The sequence below is a fragment of the Pocillopora verrucosa genome, chromosome 7, assembly GCF_036669915.1.
Source record: "Pocillopora verrucosa isolate sample1 chromosome 7, ASM3666991v2, whole genome shotgun sequence".
NCBI lineage: Eukaryota > Metazoa > Cnidaria > Anthozoa > Scleractinia > Pocilloporidae > Pocillopora > Pocillopora verrucosa.
The window spans coordinates 23,257,351-23,273,224 of NC_089318.1; the positions used below are offsets into that span (position 1 = coordinate 23,257,351).

At 38.2% G+C, this 15,874-nt stretch overlaps 1 pseudogene; it reads left to right on the forward strand.

Annotated features, from left to right (window-relative positions):
• Positions 1-14,691: 14,691 nt before the first annotated feature.
• Positions 14,692-15,874, forward strand: part of LOC131777105 (uncharacterized) — a 2,450-nt pseudogene continuing 1,267 nt past the window's right edge.

Genomic DNA, 15,874 nt, shown 5'->3' on the forward strand with positions numbered 1-15,874 from the left:
TCCTTTGTACACTGTTCAAGGACGCGGAAAACCACGACGGAAGAGGTGGCTGTGCCTTTTTACTTGCTTGAAAACTCGAGCAGTACATTTAGAGATGCTTTTTAACCCTTTACGGTGGCCAATTTACGTTTTCAACTCAGTTGTTAACACTAAATTACCTGCATTTACGACTGTTAGTCTAAACCGGGTATCTGAAGCACGCAAATGCGGCGCATGTTATAATTAACTACCAAAGCAATGGTATCTACTAAAGAGATAAAAAGAGCCAGAGATTTCTATGAGCAAAGATTCTGCGGGAGAAATATTACAATAGGAAACTTTATTTTCTTCAGAAAATATCATATGAAGATGTGTTGTAGGCGTGGCTGCTTCTAGTTTTGTAGCTATAACTGGTTCTCCTCTGGCGAATCTGCGGCTCAATTTGACATTTTTTTGTTATTCTTTAGAAGAAGAACAGTCCTGCAAAACAGGATAATGTAGTGAACAACTTTCCTGATGCTGAGCTAAGCACTTCCTCTGGTATGGGAATTTTCTCCAACCTCGCGACGTGGAGAGTGAAGGATGAAGCCTCCAAAGCATTTACCATTGGCAAGCTGTTTCATGGAGGTATGTGTTGTTTGTTCTGATCGTCAAGAATGAATCAATATAATTTCAGATGTTTTGTAGTGTTAGTTTCCCGACGCAGATAAGTTAGGTTCGCCATTTGAGGTTTATCGATAAAGCCTCGTTTCTTTTTGTTTTGTGGAAATGTTTGGAGAAATCTTTCTAAGAACTCATGTGGAAACTCGCAGTTCAAAACTTAAACAGGCCAGGGGACCAATAACAGCAACTGTGTTTTAAGCTCCGAAAATAGTTGGCATTTTGTATTTGGGGTTAATTCTAAAACTTTGAATGAATGCTTTAGATTTTAACAGATTTAAGATTTATTGGTCGTGATTCCAAAAATGCTTCACAGCCTTCTTGAGTAAAAAATGTACGCTCGCTCAAAAAAGGGAGGAGACGCTGAGCCTAATTACGAGACCATACGTTGTTTTCTTAAATGTCTTTAGGAGTTTAATATCGTTTACGGAACTAGAAGGAGATTTAATTTGTGGAGATATGTTTTTTTTCTAACATTTTGCTGCCGCAAACGATTCAGTTGGCGACTTAGCAGAGCTTCGTCCCTGTTCAAAAGAAGAGGTCTGTAATAAGCTGTATCCAATCGAAACAGTTTAGGCGTAAGAATCTATTAAAGTCAATATGTATTAACGACTTTCAGTCTAAGCCGGGTATCTGAAGCACGCAAATGCGGCACATGTTATAATTAACTACCAAAGTAATGTTACCTACCAAAGAGATAAAAGGAACCATACCGTGGAAGGTGAGACTTCTATGAACCAGTGCAAAGATCCTTCGGGCGAAATATTACAACAGAAAGTTAAACTTTACTTTCTTCAGCAAATATCATATAAAGATATGTCGTAATTAAGCGTGGCTGCTTTTAGTTTTTTCAGATTTGACCGCTCATCCTTTGGGGTAATAAGCTAATTCGCGGCTCAATTTGACATGTGAGCTATTTTTCACATTTTTTTACGCTGGAAGCATCAGGAAATGAAAGTTGTTCACCATATTGGCAAGCACTTCCTTTGATATGGCAATTTTCTGTAGTCTACCTCTCATAAATTATAATAACCTCATCTTGTGCAATGTTAATATTATATTTTTAGTATATAGAGTAATAAGCTCATTATTGATTTAAAATTCGTGATGCAAGTAGGGTAAGCATCATATAATTTGTATTGTAAGCTAGTTTAAGAGAAAAATTTTTGTAAGTAGTCATAAACGTGAGTATTGATAAGTATAAATAGAAATAGGGGTAGTTTTGAAAGTAACGTATGCATTGTTAGTATCGTAACTACTGTAAGTGTTTTTACATAGTATTAGTATTGCTCTGTTGTATGTAAGTTAAAAGTCAATTACGACAAATTCAGAAAAAATCGTTTACGTTAAAGAACAAAGTTTCAGAGTTAATAATTTGACATGCACCCTTATACTTTTTCATTTACATTAAGCATCGTAACCATGCTTTGAAACAATTCATTGAAACATGCTCAATCAAAGACAGTAACACTTGTAACTTATAATTTTGTCTTTTAGGGACAATCAGATGAAGATTACGCCAAGCAAGAAAGCAACAGAAACAATCGTAACCATGCTTTGATACAATTCACGGAAACATGCTCCATCAAAAACATTAACACTTGTAACATATACTGTTGTCTTTTAGGGACAATCAGATGAACATTTCGCCAGCAACAAAGCAACAGAAAATGTCTGCTATCTTTTATAGAAAGCAACGTTGTGGAACCGCTGGAAACTAAGCCTTACAAGTCCTAAAAGTAGGTAAATTGACGCACACAATACGTCTTTACACCTTATAAAAGTCACCATATTGCCTAGTACGGTCATCATGTGTTTTAGAAAGGATTGGATTCGATTTCAAAGGAGAAAAAGGGGTGATCTAGGAAGGGGGGCAAAGCGAAGCCAAGTGAGGCAAGGCTAGAACAACTTACTTGTACTTCAGAAATAAATATAAGTCATAAAATAAATCGTTTGTTGCATGGTGTAGCCACCTCCAATGTCATTATGTGGAGGTTTCGTTCTACTGGTCATCTTTACGCCTCGCCTATTGTACATGACGAGTAACCTCCTATCTTACATAACGATGAACAATAACCACGTATTTTATTACAACTTATTTACATATCTTATATATACTCCCCCCAATATTTTTAGCCTGGAAAGGAAAATGGCCGACATATAAATGTGGAAGCTCAAACCTGGACGGATGAAGTCGTAAGTTTTAAATAAAGTTACTAAGACGAACTGATGTGTTTGTTATGTGCTGTTAGTTTAATCAGCGTCAATTTTTCGATAACCCTATTGGTTGTTTTAAGTGTTGTCCTGCATCTGATTGGTTAAAACGGTGTGACGAGTTTTCCTGACCAATCACGCAGCGTTATAAGTTATATTCAACGGAGTTTGCAGATCTCTTTCGAGACTCTTGTTCTATATTCACCGTCCTTAGGATGCAACGGTTCCCTTGGAGTTGTAATTCAATAGATCTTATTTTCAATCTGAAAAAGATTGCAACTAGACGTGTAGGAATATTTTAAACATAGTGATTGATAACAGTATGTAGTATTTGTTTATCAAATATCTTCATCCACCTTCGTTAATATTACGCAGGGCAGCTCCCGGGGATGTCCTGCGTAATATGACCGAAGCAGAGGAAGACCAAGTCACGGAAGAGATCCTATTTGATCCTGTTTAACAATGAAGTGTCAGGGTCCAACCAATATGGCTACTGATTCATTCATTATTTAAGCTCAAGACTGTATAAAGCTTAAGGGTTTCATAATGAGTTTTGAAAATCAAGGCCAGAACATTCATTTGCAACTGCCTTATTTTGGCTTTTTTGGTTCATTTTTGATGGCACTTAAGGGTGAAATGAAATAATGTTATTGCATGTCAGTCAGTTCTTAGACTTGTGCGCTGGATGCCTCTCAGTTTTGATGTAAATACATGCAATTTCTTGTCAATTTTTTTTGCAGGAGTTTGAACGGCAGATGGCAATGATATATCTTTATAGATACAGACAGACTTCCGAAGAAAGATCACTTTAAAAATAGGGAGGAATTCAAACAGGCCGTGATCATGAGAGAATTGACCTCGTAAGTATCAAAATCATATAAGCTCAGTCTTAAGTGTAAAAAAATGAATTATGAAACAATTACTGAAATCGGTTTTCTCATGCTATCATGAATTATCAAACCTCGTGTCTGATAAGCCTCTTTCCAATCAGGCCCTACGTTTCTTTCTTTCTTTTTTTTTCTTTGATAGGTCCTAAAGGATGTTGCAACATGTAATCCGTTTGTACAACGGTTACCAACGATAGAATGTCTTTTGCTTTTTGTAAATACCTTGAAGCATTTATCCTCACTAGCGTGGACTCGCATTATTTTTTTTGTCGTTCATGACGGAAGCAGTGAAAAATGCGCTATCAATGATGGGCTCGGAAAAGAGATATACAAGAAATTGAAGCGGAATATTCTTTAGTTTTTTGTATATTTTTTTAATGGGCAATCTCAATGATTCTGGATAAGCAGACAAATGTGATATACATAACGACTGTAACTGTTTTTACTTCGTGTTAGTATTGCTCTGTTGTATGTAAGTTAAAAGTCAGTTTCCCAGACCAATCACTCAGCGTGTTAAGGTATATTCAATGGAATTTGCAGATCGCTTTCGACACTCTTGTGTTCACCGTCCTACACTGCAACGGTTCTCTTAGAGTTGCAATTCAATTTTTTTTAAGATAGATCTTATTTTCAGTCTGAAAAAATTGTACTTAGACGTGTAAGAATATTTTAAACATAGTAATTAATTACAATTGTCTGTAGCATTTGTTTATCAAAGATCTTCATCCAGCTTCTGTAATATTACGCAGGACAGCCCCCAGCGCTTTCATGCGTAATATGACCGAAGCAGAGGAAGACCAAGTCACGGAAGAGATCCTATTTGATCCTGTTTAACAGTGAAGTGTCAGAGTTCAATCAATATGGCTACTGATTCATTCATTATTTAAGCTCAAGACTGTATAAAGCTCAAGGGTTTCATAATGAGTTTTGAAAACCAAGGCCAGAACATTCATTTGCAACTGCCTTATTTTCATTTTTTTGGGTTTATTTTTGATGGCACTCAGGGATGAAATGAAATGATGTTTTTACATCTCAGTCCAGTCTTAGACTTGTGCGCTGGATGCCTCTCAGTTTTGACGTAAATACATGCAATTTCTTGTCAATTTTTTTTGCAGGGGTTCGAACAGCAGATGGCAAATTTGCCATCTTCGGCCATCTTTGCCATCTTCGGTTCGAACTCCTGCAAAAACAATTTCAAACCTAGGAAGGAATTCAAACAGGCCGTGAGAGAATTGACCTCGTAAGTATCAAAATCATATAAGCTCAGTCTTAAGCGTCAAAAAATGAATTATGAAACAATCACTGAATTCGGTTTTCTCATGCTATCATAAATTATCAAACCTCGTGTCTGATTAGCCTCTTTCCAATTAGGCTTTACGTTTTTTTTTTTGATAGGCCCTAAAAGATGTTGCAACATGTAATCCGTTTCTACAATGGTTACTAACGATCGAATGTCTTTATCTTCACTTTCGTGGACACGCATAATTTTTTTATAGTCATTCATGGCGGAAGCAGTGCCACTGACAATCAAATAAAAAAATGAAAAACGCTCTTTCAAGGATGGGCTCAGAAAAGAGATCTACCAGAAATCGAGGAATATTCTTAAGTTTTTGGTATGTTTCTTTAATGGGTAATCTAAATGATTTTGGATAAGTAGATAAATGTGATATACATCCTTTGTCGTCAGTATTCTGTTGTCTCACTCATGAGCCAGCGAGTAGTCAAACACTCAAAGAAAAAGCAGGCAAACAAAAAACAGTCTTGCAGACTTAAAAGAAAAAGTACTAAGAGCACAAGTAGATTCAAAGCAAAAGATATTAAAAGAATAAAAAAAAAAATAAGGGCTAAAGAAACAACAGAAAAGAAATTAACATCGGCAGCAAAGAAAATAAAATAATTATAAAAAAAACATACTAATACAAAAAGACAGTAATGATAAAATTCAAAATAAATATACGAGGAAGACAGGATCCGAAAGTCAAGTACTGATGCATAAATTATGGTGAACGAGTAGGGCGAGACGGCTGTTATCTTTGCAGTTTTCCAACCTGCTCTGCGAATTCCTAAAATCTTCTTTTCGTACGAAAAGAAGATTTTACGAATTCGCGGAACATGTAAACTACCGTTATAGAACTACTATAAAATGTATAAAATGTTTGTACCTGTACTGAAAACGTTGTAGCCTTTAATGCTAAGCCTTACTTAATAAAATGTAAATAGTACTGAGTCTTTTGAGTCTCTCCTGTGAGCTTCTTACGAGCGTTTGATGTCCTCGTGCAATATTGCCTCACTTCCTTATCGAGTGTGGCCCCAAGGCATTTATGGAGACAGGCAAATTTCAATTGTTAACCCGTTTTGAGTTTCCTTCTTGCGCGTCGATCAAATCGAAGCTTCAACATCCTCCCCGGGAAAAACCCTCAGGCAGTTGAACTTTTGAAGATTGGTTTGGGCAAATCCCCTCCCCCTCCCTACGTTGCAGAATTGCTAAGCCTTGCTTAATAAAAAGATAGCTGAGTCTATTGAGTCTCTCCTTTAAGCTTTATACGAGTTTTTGATGTCCTTGTACAATATTCCCTCACTTCGTGATCGAACCGGGCCCTAAGGCGTAAGGGGCATATCTCTCCACTCCCCCCCCCTCCCAGAGGAAAAAAATTGTTGAAATGCCCCACCCAACTTTTTCGTAGAAGGCAAAATCGACGACCGTGACTTTCTACTCGTCGACTAAACCGCTGCTTGACACTCCGGTTCAAATTCCCCACCCCAGCCAGGCAAAGGTTCAAATTCCCTAGTCCCTGGGCACAGACGATGGTCAAATGCCAGTGGCTTTCCCCTGAGATGTTGGGATGGGAGATTGTCTTTAACTGTTTTTAACCTGTGCGCGCGCATGATTTTCGAGAAAACTTAAAGCAAATCACCTCGTTACCCCGCTAAGAATATCAGCCAGGCTTCCATTTTGGTCTTGGCCTCTTTACAATTATTGATGAATAAGATGAAATTCCAATTCAGGAAACACGAAACTTTCTACTCATCTTATTACCCAATTATTGGTTACATTTCGAATATTTATTATCGCTGGAAAAGGACACGTCATCACCATTTGTTACGACAGCGTGACGAGACTAATTGAAACAAATTTCTTTTTCTTCACTTCTCTGAGCATTACAGCTTTATTGTCGTAAAAAGAAAATCGCATCAGAAATCTGCTTTTGGCGTTTCGATTCATGGAGGTATGTGGGGAATGCTCGTTTCTTCTGGTCGTCAGAATTTCCTCTAGAATGAATCAATATGATTTCAGATGTTTTGTCGCGTTAGTTTCCCGACGCAGTTAAGATAGGTTTGCCATTTAAAGTTTATTGAAAAAGTCGTGTTTGTTTGTGTTTCCTTTTTATTTTATGGAAACGTTTGGAGAAAACTCTTTTTAGGGACTCCTTTTGAAAAACTCGCAGTCAAAAACTTGAACATGCTAGGAGACCCGGTAACAAATTTACCACCACGCAATTGTGTTTTACGCTCTGAAAATAGTTGGCACTTTGTATTTGGCGTTAATTCCGAAACTTCGAATGATTGGTTTAGGTTTTAACAGACATAAGTTTAAGGTCGTGATTCCAACAATGATTTCACAGCTTTCTTGAGTCAAATGTGCACTCAGTCAGAAAAAAGATCAACCGTATTTACTAAGCCGTTTGGTTGGAGAAGGGCGTTGTCTACTCTAGGAGTGCATTACCTTTTAAACGGGTTTGAACGAGTCTCGTAACTGCACTAATTTCTCTGAAATCTTTTGGTTCTAAAAAAAAGAGAGGAAAAAAATAAACAAGCGCACAGTTTCATAAGATTATTGGTTAGAGAGGTTGGAGAGGCTAGAGATTCCACCCTGCTTGGAACTGCTGTCCGACATATGCAATCGTTATTAAAAGCATCTCACTTATTCGCAGCCTTCAGAGGATAACAGTTCGGCAGTCTCAGTCAAGTCCTGTGTTTCAGCATTGTGTCCGACGGATAATCCGGAACGAACAAATAGTCAAAGACTTTCTACCGAAGAATATGCCAGTAAAGAGCCTGAAAAAGCATCCATTGAGGTAGGACTGTAGCAGAAGGCAATAGTTTATCTGGATATTATAATAACCTTGTGAGACGTTTGAACCTCAATACGAGACCATTATGTTGTTTTCTTGAATCTTTTTAGGAGTTAATTCCGTTTACGGGACCGGAACAGTGGCTCGTAAACCATCCTATATTGATGTTAAGGAGATTTAATTTATGTAGATGTGCTTTTTTCTCTAGCGTTTTGCCGCCGCGGACGATTGCTTCGATACAGTTGACAACTCGGCAGAGCCTCGTCCCTGTTCACCAGAAGAGGTCTGTAATAAGCTGCATCCAATCGAAACAGTTTTTATGCGTAATAATCAACTGAAATCAATCTGTAAAACGTAAACCATCTTACATTGATATTAAGGAAATTTAATTTATGTAGATATTCTCTTTTTTTCTAGCATTTTGCCGCCGCAGACGATAGCCTCGATACAGTTGAAAAGTCGGCAGAGCCTCGTCCCTGTTCACCAGAAGAGGTCTGTAATAAGCTGTATCCAATCGAAACAGTTTTTATGCGTAATAATCTATTGAAATCAATCTGCATTTATGACTGTTAGTCTAAACCGGGTATCTGAAGCACGTGAATGCGTCACATGTTATAATTAACTACCAAAGCAATGGTATCTACCAAAGAGATAAATAGAGCCTTAGATATTTCTATAAACCCGTGCAAAGATTCTGCGGACGAAATATTACAACAGGAAACTTTATTTTCTTCAGCAAATATCATATGAAGATCTGTTGTAGGCGTGGCTGCTTCTAGTCTTGTAGCTATAACTGGTTCTCCTCTGGCGAATCTGCGGCTCAGTTTGACATTTTTTTGTTATTCCTTAGAAGAAGAACAGTCCTGCAAAACAGGATAATGTGGTGAACAACTTTCCTGATGCTGAGCCAAGCACATCCTTTGGTATGGCAATGTTCTCCAACCTCGCGGCGTGGAGAGTGAAGGATGAAACATCAGAGGACGACAAAAGTTCTGAGGTAAGATATACATTACCTCACACAGCCTAACACCTTACATATTCCTCCTCTAGAAGTGAAAGGATGAGACCTCGCACGTTTACTCTCAGGCTAAATATACTCAAGAGGATTCAGTAATCGCTTCTAGAGACGCACCAGAAAAGGCTGAGCGCGCTTAGCCCTCTATCGATCTTGTATAAATAAATGCCACTGTGTCAATATTCTCTCGTAAGCTAAGGTGATGGAATAAAATAATTGTAACTTGGAAAGTACGAAGGCTAATGACCTAAATAGCAATCGTTTATAATAAAGAACAAAGTTTCGGAGTTAGAAATTCGGCAGGCACCCTTTAATTTCAAAAGTTTTTATCCCAGCCTGAGTACAGCCTCCTTTACATTAAGCATCGTAAACATGCTTTGAAATACTTCATCGAAACATCCTCCGTCAAAAACATTAACACTTGCAACATTTACTGTTGTGCATCAGGGACAATCAGATGAGGATTGCACCAAGCAACAAAGCAACAGAAAATATCCGCTGTCTTTTCTAGACAAAAACGCTGTGGAACCGTTGGAAATTGGGCCTTGTAAGTCCTAAAAGTAGGGAAAGTGATGCACACAACAAGGCTTTACACCTTATGAAAGTCACAAACACTAGTAAATAGCTTATTACAGTCATCATGTGATTTTTAAAGGATTGGATTCGATTTCAAGGCGTTAAAGGGGTAATTTTAGCAGGGCGGGCAAAGCGAAGCTAAGTGAGGCAAGGCTATAACAACTTACATATACGTCAAAAATCAATATAAGTCATAAAATAAATCCTTTGTTGCATGGTGTAGCCACCTCCAATGTCATTATGTGGAGGTTTCGCTCTACTGGTCTTCTTTACGCCTCGTGTATCGTTCATGATGAGTAACCTCATCCTTTGCCCTTTTTCTTTATCTAAATATTCAAAGCAACTTATTTACATATCTTATACATATTTTCCCCCAATATTTTTAGCCCGGAAAGGAAAGTGGCCGACATATAAATGTGGAAGCTCAAACCTGGACGGAGGAAGTCGTAAGTTTTATATAAAGCTAATAAGAAGAACTGATGTGTTTGTTATTTGCTGTTAGTTTAACCGGAGTCAATTGGTCGGAAGCCTTATTGGTTGTTTTAAGTGTTGTCCTGCATCTGATTGGTTAAAACAGTGTGGCGAGTTTCCCTGACCAATCACACAGCGTTGTATATTCAATGGAATTTGCAGATCACTTTCGACACTCTTGTTCTATGTTCACCGTGCTAGATCTTTTTTTTTCAATCTGAAAACGATTGCAATTAGACGTGTGAAAATATTTTAAAGTTGGTGATTAATTACAATAGTAGGTAGCATTTGTTTGGTTTCATTTAAGCTACTTTCCGTTAAGAAAACATACCTATTTTTTGAATTGGGGTTCTGCACAGATGTGTAGTTAACATTCTTTATTCTTTTCAAAAATATTAAAATTTAAGATCTCAAATAAGACTGTAACAAGTTTTATTGATATGTTAAAAAGAGAAAACAAAACTAAAAGCTATTCTTGATTTAAGCATTTAAAAACAAGGAGCTATTCGCCACACCGGTGACCACATCTGCGCAGGAAAGCCCCGGCTGTGATAACGCACAGGATGACCAAGTCACGGAAGAGATCCTATTTGACAGGGAGGTTCCAGAGTCCAATCAATATGAAGACGCCTTATATCGTCTGGGTACTGATTCATTTATCATTTAAGCTCATGACTGTATAAAGCTTTAGGGTTTCATACTGATTTTTAAAACCAAGGCCAGAATATTTATTTGCAACTGCCTTATTTTGGCTTTTTTGGTTTATTTTTGATGGCACTCCAGGATGAAATGAAATGATGCTATCACACGTCAGTAAGGTCTTAGACTTGTGCGCTGTATGCCTCTCAGTTTTGATGTAAATACATGTAATTTCTTTTCTTTTTTTTTTGTAGGGGTTAAAACCGAAGACGGCAAAGATATCATCTTTATAGATACAGATAAACTTCCGAAGAAAGAACATTTCAAAAATAAGAAGGAATTCAAACAGGCCGTGAGAGAATTCATCTCGTAAGTATCAAAATCATATAAGCTCAGTCTTAAGCGCAAGAATATGTATAGTGAAACAATTACTGAATTCGGATTTCTCGTGCTATCATGAATTATCAAATCTCGTGTCCGATTAGCCTCTTTCCAATCGGCTCTATGTTGCATCGTGTAGTATATTTGCACAACGGTTACCAACAATAGAATGTCTTTTTTTTTGCAGATACCTTGAAGCTTTTATCCTCACGTACGTGGACACGCATCACTTTTTGATTGTCGTTCATGGCGGCAGTGAAAAATGCACCATCAAGGATGAGCTGAGAACAAAAGTTTATCAAAAACTAAAGACCGGGTAATCCAAATGATTTTGATAAGCAAGCAAGCATGATATAGATTCTTTGACGTCAGAATCCTGTTTTCTCACTCACAAGTCAGTGAGAAGTCAAACAATGGAAGATAAATTCCATATCTACGCACGCCCATGTATATTATTCTCTATTTCTTTTCCTTTTCAGTTTCCTGGATCGCTTGTCTAAATGCATCATCTTCAAACCACAAAGGAAACTGAAGGCACTTGGTCTTTTCCTCCGTCCATTTCTCAAGTGAGTGTAAATATTTGTTGTATCCGTTTTGAAAAAAATTTAGACAAAGAAGGATTTGACAAGCAAAAAACAATTATTTCATATGCAAAGTTATTCAGAGACGAAATAATACAATTAGTAATGTTAGCAGGATTTAATGGAATCTAGTTCGGTCTGTAATAATACGAGTGATAACAAAATTGGACGAACGCGATGAGTACGGTTACTTACAACCGAATTGGACGACAGTAAGTCTTACTATCAATTAATCATAACAATGACAATTTCTGAGAGAAGAAGAAAAGCCTAGGAATGAAAGAAGGGAAAATTTGCATTAATCGACCGACAAAGGAGGAGTAAATTGTTTAATGTCGCTCTTGATTTAAACTACAAAATTGGAAGGTGATTGGCTGATTGAAACTTCCCTCCTGCCCAACGCTTAACATTTAAGCTCTCCTGTCCTCTCCTGATCTTACTCTGAAATTTGTTGAATGTTTTTGCAGTAGAGAAATGAGGCAAAGGATTGTTATGACAACGTCCAAAAGGTACCTTCATGATATCCAAGGTGAGACTTATAGAACAGGGTGGTAATCAATGTATAGATATCTAAAATGCATGCTGGAATAAAGGTGGGGGGCGGGGGGCTGGGGGCGGGGGAATTATTACAGCAAAGAGCAAAATCACTAGTTGTGGTAAATCAAATAATTTATGGGAAGCGAAAACTTTAACTACAAAAAATAAAAAATACCAGAGATTTATTTGAATGAAACCGAACCTAGGAGGCTGAACTTTCTCTGGTGACAGCTTTCACATTTTTTTCTGCCATTTGTTTGCAGGTATACCGGATTTTGTAACCAAACACCTTTAACTTTACCATGAGTTGCAAGTTTGAAACAAGAAACGTAAAAAAAGAGACAAAAAAAAAAAACAATGGTTAAGCAAAACAAACAAATAAATGACCAAAATTCTTATTAGCTAAAAGCTCAAAGAAATAAAGGAGAACAAAGAACAAGCAAGCAAGCAAAAAAAAAAAAAAAGAGTCTATCAGACTTGAAAGAAAAAAGTGCTAAGAGCACAAGTAAATTCAAAGCAAAATATATCAAAAGAATTTTAAAAAAATAATGGCTAAAGAAAAAACAGAAAAAAAAAAGAAATTTAGCACAGCAAAGAAAATATATAAACGAATAAAATAAACAAAATTAAAAAACACAAAATAAACAAATAAAACAGAAAATAAGCAAAATATCAAGAAAACAGAACAACACAATGATATTAGTAAGATAGAAATGGCAAATAGGTCATTTCGACAACAGACAGGATCGGAAAGTCAAGTACTAAAGCACGAAAGTAACCTTTGTAACCTTTAATGCTAAGCCTTATTTAATAAAATGTTAATAGTACTGAGTCTGTTGAGTCTCTCCTTTGAGCTTCTTGCGAGTTTTTGATGTCCTTGTACAATATTGCCTCACTTCGTGATCGAGTCCGGCCCCAAGGTGTTTATGGAGACAGAAAAATTTCAACTGTTCACCAGTTTCCTTCTTATGTATCGTTCAAATCCAAGCTTCAATATCCTCCCGCGGACAAACCCCTGGGCATTTGAGCTTTTGAACATCGGTTTAAACAAATTCCCTGCTCCTCGAGGCAAAATTGTTCAAATGCCCAACCTACCCAACCTTTTCGTAAAAGGCAAATTCTACAACCGTGACTTTCTACCCCTCGACCAAATCTCTGCTGGAGAGACATGACACTTTCGGTTCAAATTCCCCACCCCAGCCAGGCAAAGGCTCAAATTCCCTAGCCCTTGAACACGGACGACGGTCAAACGCCAGTGGGTTTCCCGTGAGATGTTGAGATGAGAGATTGTCTTGAACTCTTTTTAACTTTGCGCGTGCGCATGATTGTCAATAAAACTTAAAGCAAATCACATCATTACCTCGCGAAGGATATCAGCCAGGCTTCCATTTTGGTCTTTACACTTATTGATAATAAAAAAGAAATTTTGATTCAGAAAACACGAAACTTTCCACTCACCTAAACCTAATTAATGGTCACATTTAGAATATTTATTATCGCTGAAAAAAGCACGTCATCACTATATGTCACGACAGCATGAAGAAACTGTTAGAAACAAATTACACTTTCGCCGCATATTTAAGCAGGTACAGCTTTACTGTCGTAAAAAGAAAATCGCGATATAAAAATCTACCATTGGCAAGCTGTTTCATGGAGGTATGCGATGTCTGTCTCTTCTGGTCGTCAAGAATAAATCAATATAATTTCAGATGTTTTGTAGCGTTAGTTTCCCAACCCAGGTAAGTTAATTTCGCCATTTGAAGTTTATCGATAAAGTCTTATTAAAGTCTTAAAGTTTATCGATAAGTAAATTCAAATTTTTTATTTTGAAGTTGTGAGAGTTTGCTGGTTTGTTTGCTGCAATGGCGTGTGTAAATCTGTTCTTTCCTCCACAAAAAGTAAATTCGAATGATAAACTCTAACGAGACACAAGGAGACTAAATGTGGCCTTGTTTCATTGAATTTCTTCTCTTAAGAAGAAAGTACCGGACTGGTGTGTCGTGCGATTAGCGCGCGTGCGCCGAGACATTTAAATTTGACCAGTTCGTAAGCAAGTTACGCGTAAGATTTCTGGCGTGGTTTTTTTTTCAGTTTTAATCGCATTTTGGAGGTTTTTGTTTTTGAGTATGTATTTTGAGCCGTTACCGTTTTACCTTTATTTTTACCGATTAAACGTGCCTGCTTTTAAAGGAGATTTTCGTTCTCGCTTCCGAACATTTCTGGCGACTACGATGGGAGAAAGGTATGAACTGGTGTTTGTTTGAGGTTTGAAGATTGCAAAGCTACACCAATGCCTCACAGGGAACGCCAGGGAAGCCATCCTTGGTCTCGGAGTCACCGTCCAAGAATGCGAGGAGGCCAAAGAGATATTAAAAACGAAGTATTGAGGTACGCGCCGGCTTCCGCGAGCCTACTTGGAACTAGAACAGGCGCCGTTAATAAGAAGTAACGACATTCACGCATTGGAGAAGTTTGTTACAGTGGTAAAGTTACAGGCCGAAAGAAGAGACGGAGAGTTAGAAGATGGAACTCTTCACAGCTTGCTGGTGAAAAAGTTGCCTGATCGCTAGCTGGAAATTTACAGTCGCTGGTTGAACGAACGCGCCAGACAAAATTCAGTCATAGCTTTCAGAGACTGGTTGAAAGACGAAGTCAGATTCCAAATAGAAGCAGCGGAAATGGCGAACGGAATTGAACCGAAACCTGTCGAGCACGTTAGACCACCGAGAGTACCGAGTTACCAGGAACAGAGCAGGATGCGAAATTTTCATACTGCTGCAATAGGGAAAGAGCCAAATAGTACGAAGCTTCCATGTTCTCTCTGCCAGAGTTTCGATCACGGGGTGTGGTTTTGCAAGGAGTTTTATGACGCAGGAGTGGATGACCGCTGGAAGATCGCTAAAGAAAAACAGTTGTGTTTTCGTTGCCTAGCCTCTGATCATAGGGGGAAAGATTGCCTAAAGGCCCGCACGTATGGAATAGATGGTTGTTCTCGAAATCACCACCGCCTTCTTCATGGAAGTGAAGTTTTGTCAGAAACCGGACCGATGACAATGTTGCCTCATGCTGACGGTGAGAAACGCCCAGATGCTCCACGGGAGGGGGCGCCCGCTGTGACCCTGACCAGCTGTAATACAGAAACGCCCACTTAGTCTTATTTGTTATGAACCTCGTCGACAACAGCTTAAAGAGATTCTGGGAAAAGTCTGGCACAGACTGCGATGGCAGACTCGTACTTGCCGAAGAAGAAAGACTAGCCCTAGGCAAAAAGAAAGATTCCCTCAAGTACGAAAATGGAAGATACCGTGTAGCCGTCCCTTGGAAAGAAAACAAACCCGATCTCCCTGACACTAAACCCATGGCACTCTCTCGCCTCCCATGCACCGAAAGAAATCTGAAGAAAAACAGCCGCGTCGCCGAAGAATATCAAGCAACTATTTAGACCTATGTTGAAAAGGTATATTTACGAAAGGTACTCTCAGATGAACAGCCGCCAGCTACCGCACGATATTTGCCCCATTTTCCGGTCGTTAGAATGGATAAATCGACAACGAAAGTTCGAATCGTATTTGACTGTGCCGCTAAATGTGATGGTATTTCCTTAAATTACATGATTCATGTTGGGCCGAAATTACAGCAAGATCTTTTCAACGTCCTTGTCCTAACCGAGAGCCAGACGAATTCGAGTTTAGTCGTGTGGTTTTTGGAAAGAATTCCACCCCTATAGAGTCGCAGTTTGATGCGCAGGAGAACACTCGAAGAAACCAAGACCGCTATCCCCTTGTCACTGAGACCGTCCTTAAGTCAACCTATATGGACGATTCTATTGACAGTGTAGAAAACGATGATGAAGGAGTGGAG